This window comes from Dipodomys spectabilis, unplaced genomic scaffold (assembly GCF_019054845.1).
Source record: "Dipodomys spectabilis isolate Male_0828 unplaced genomic scaffold, ASM1905484v1 ptg000176l, whole genome shotgun sequence".
NCBI classification, from domain to species: Eukaryota; Metazoa; Chordata; class Mammalia; order Rodentia; family Heteromyidae; genus Dipodomys; species Dipodomys spectabilis.
This window is the reverse complement of record NW_024870853.1, coordinates 1,452,585-1,456,193: the sequence shown is the minus strand read 5'-3', so window position 1 is coordinate 1,456,193 and position 3,609 is coordinate 1,452,585. Positions and strand designations below refer to the sequence as shown.

General features: G+C 37.7%; 1 pseudogene; it reads right to left on the bottom strand.

The window, feature by feature from the left end:
- Positions 1–1,502: 1,502 nt before the first annotated feature.
- On the bottom strand, positions 1,503–2,339 carry LOC122120612 (annotated as a pseudogene).
- Between the last annotated feature and the right edge of the window lie 1,270 nt (positions 2,340–3,609).

The window sequence follows — 3,609 nt, the reverse complement described above, 5'->3', positions numbered from 1 at the left end:
AATTGTTATTTTCCTAATAATTATTGATATGGAACATCTCTTATGAATTCATGTGCCACCTATGTAGCCTCTTCACTATATAGCCATTTAGTCTTTAAGCCATTTTCTAGTTGGGTTGCTGTCATTTTTTACCAAGAGTTTTTAAAATTGTTTATACATTGTAGATTCTAGTCTTTTGTCAGACACTTCGTTTACAAATATTTCCTCCTAGTCTTGTTGTTTTTCATCCTTTTAACAGGATCTTCCACAAAGCAAAAGCTTTTTTGCTATACAGAGGTTTGAATTCAGAGCCTTGTGCTTCGTAGGCAAGAGCTCTACCACTTGAGTCATATGCCTATTTGTTTTTCAAATAGTCTTGCACTTTTTTGCTTAGGCGGGGCCTCAACCTGCAATCTTCCTGACTTCTGTCACCTGAAAAACTAGGATTATAGATGTACCCAGCATGCATAGCAGAGCAAAAGTTTCTAACCTTGACAAAATCCAATTCATCAATTCTACTTTTATGACTTTTATTTTAGATTGGTTCTCACTGGAAAGCCCAGGATAGCCTCAAACTTTTGATCCTCTTGCCTCTGTCTCCTGAGTTCTGAGATTGCAGGCCTACACTACTGTGCCTTCTATGAAAGAATATTCGTGGTCAGGTATAAGGTCTGGCTAAGTCTATATTTAAAGTTGAAATTTCTTTCATTTCCTATCTCTTGGATACTTTTAAAAAATTATCATGAGAGTTGGATTTTTGTCAAATGCCTTTATGCATCAGTTACTATAATCATGGGATTTCTCTTGTTTGGTTTGCTACTAGGGTGGAGTACTTTTTGAAGAATTAGGATAGAATTCTTTAAAAACTTGGTAGGATTACCAGTGAAACCATATAGACTTGGACATTTTTTTTAAGTTTTAAAATTGTAAGTCTGTTTTCTCAATAGCTAGAGAATAATTCCAATCTATTTCTTCTTAGGTAGGTTTAGGGAGTTTGTGTTAGTGTAATAATAGCCATGCATTATTCATTTGATGTCTGAAGGTTCTGTATTAATATATATTTCAATGCTGATACTGGTAATTTGTGTCTTTACTAGAGATCTGTCCGTTTTTTTTTGAATTAAGTGTTTTTAATAAAAAAGCTAACCAGTTGACTAGTTACATTCCCCCCCCCCAAAAAAAAAAAACCCAACATAAACTCAGTAGTAATTGAATCTCTAGACAAAGTACTCAAAGTTGAGAAGATTAAAACTTAGGTGAAAAAGAGTCCTCAGCTCCAACTAAGAGTCCTTCCTACATACCAGTGGTCCTGGCTAGACTGTAAAAACACCTCTAAGAACACTAACTTCAAGTAGCCTTTTTCCAGTTTTCACTTTGTAAATAAAGATATTTTGTTAATTCTATCAGAAGCCTTGTTGCAACTTGTTTAAAATGCCAACTTCTGCAAGCTTAACTAAAGTTAACTGGATAATAAACTATGCAGAACTTGCTCTTACAGAAAGAGAGAGATCCTAAAATGCTACTTTCCACAGAGAACCCACAATTGCTGTATTCAGAGTAAAGAAAAGAGAAGCTTTCACTCAGACTAGAAGAAACTCAGCCATACATTTGGGATGTGTATTAAAACTACACATGTAATGAGGACAATATTATGCTAATACAATTGATGTGCTGTTGCATTTGTCTACTATTTGTCTAATATTAACAATTATAAACAGAGCAGTGCAACTAGTATTTGGAACAAACCTTATAGTGTTACAGTGTCAGGCACATTTCACTTCTCTTCACACCACTGGTTCTCTTTGTGTACCTGGGCTTCCTCCTCTTCAGTAAAGTCATTTTTGATATTGAAAGCTTTGTGAATCTCCTCAGGAGTTTTCCCCTTAATCATATTGGCAAAAGTCTTGTATGTGACATCAAGCAAACCTTTGATGTCTAAGTAGTTTGCAGCCAGAATAAGTTCGAAAAGTGTTCCTTTGTCAACTTTCAGGAATTCTTGGTCCTAAACGGGTATATCATCTGCTTTTCTTTGTTCTCATCATCCTCAGGAGGAGGAGGATCATCCTTTTGGTGGGTGCACCACTGAATGACCTTTTTTGATATTGCTGCACTAACATTTGATAGAGGAACTGGGTCATTTCCTTTATCATTTCCAAATCTTCCAACATGGTCTTGATGGGCACAGATTGTTTGGCAATTTGTACATCAACTTCAAATATTTCTCCATCAGAACTCTGTAACTTAATTGAAGGCATGGTGTTTGGTCTCAAAAAGATGGTGGATAGGAGTCTGCTGGGAGTAGGGCACTGTCTGCTCAAGGAGAAGAGAAAGACGAAGACAACTGTCAGTTTTACTAATGTCACTTTTTTCCAAATAGAAAACCAGTTGTTTCAGAACAACTTATTGCTTAAGTCCCTTCTTTCACCACTGCCTGTAAATGCCATTTTTATTGTTTATTGATCATCTTTATGTAAGGTGGTTAAATGACTCTCTGTTCTCTTCTACTCTTGTCTTATGTGTCAGTACCACACCCTATTTTTCATTGTCTTTCTTCCTCCAAAATTGTTTTACATCTTCAAATGCATATTGTCTTTCTGGGGGCTTTTAGAATGAGTTTGTCATTTTCAATTAAATATTCTTATGAAAATGTGATTGGAATGGCAACAAATTTATAGATTTGTTTAAAGACAGCTCACATTTTTCATCTTTCGCTATATAACAATTTTCTCCTTCACAAAAATTATCAGGGCTTGTATCAGAGATGTTCAGGTTAAAGAATTCACATAACCCCCCCACCACACACACACACACATGCATTTGCAAAAGACTGAACTTTAGGCTCCTAAATTATGAACACTGACTCTGTACATTTAGTCTACTGCTGTGTATCCCAAAGTAAGGACAATGCCTCCTTTTCCCGCTCAGAAATAACCACACAAACAAAAAATGTGGACAAGGAACACATCAGGGAACATCAAAACTCAGTTGTGAGGGGCTGGGAAGGTGGCTTGTGGTAAAGTGCTTGCCTTGCATGCACGAGGCCCTGGGTTCAATTTCTCAGCACCACATAAGCCAAAAAAGCTTAAGTGGCGCTGTGGCTCAAGTGGTAGAGCATTAGCCTTGAGTTGAAGAGCTGAGGGACAGTGACCAGGCCCAGAGTTCAGGCCCCACGACTGACAAAAAAAAGAAAAAAGAAAAAAAAACCCACAATTGTGAGTTCTAAGGTAGATCTGGTTGCCTGTGAGTCCACTGACTACATAACACTCCCCTGTTCTTTGGCATTTTTGTCATGGTGGTGAGTAGAGGCCTAGAGAGTGCCATCCATATTTAAATTCATTATGTCACTATAGATCTACATCGTCATACACTGGTATGTCTATTCAGTGGTACCAATGGTGGCAAGTACTAAGAAGGTAGGACTGACTGCCAGAGAGACTCTCCAATCCCACTCACCCAAGCAGTAAGTCCAGAAAGGTGTTCAGTAGCATGAACCAGCTTTGAAGTCTAGTTAGAACCCTGCAGACATTTCCCAAGCAGGAAGTGAGGTTGGCTTCTTGGGCATGTTCAGATGCTATCTAACCAAGCAGCTCAGTTCTCTCACCTATGTTCCATTCGGCTGACATAGATGGG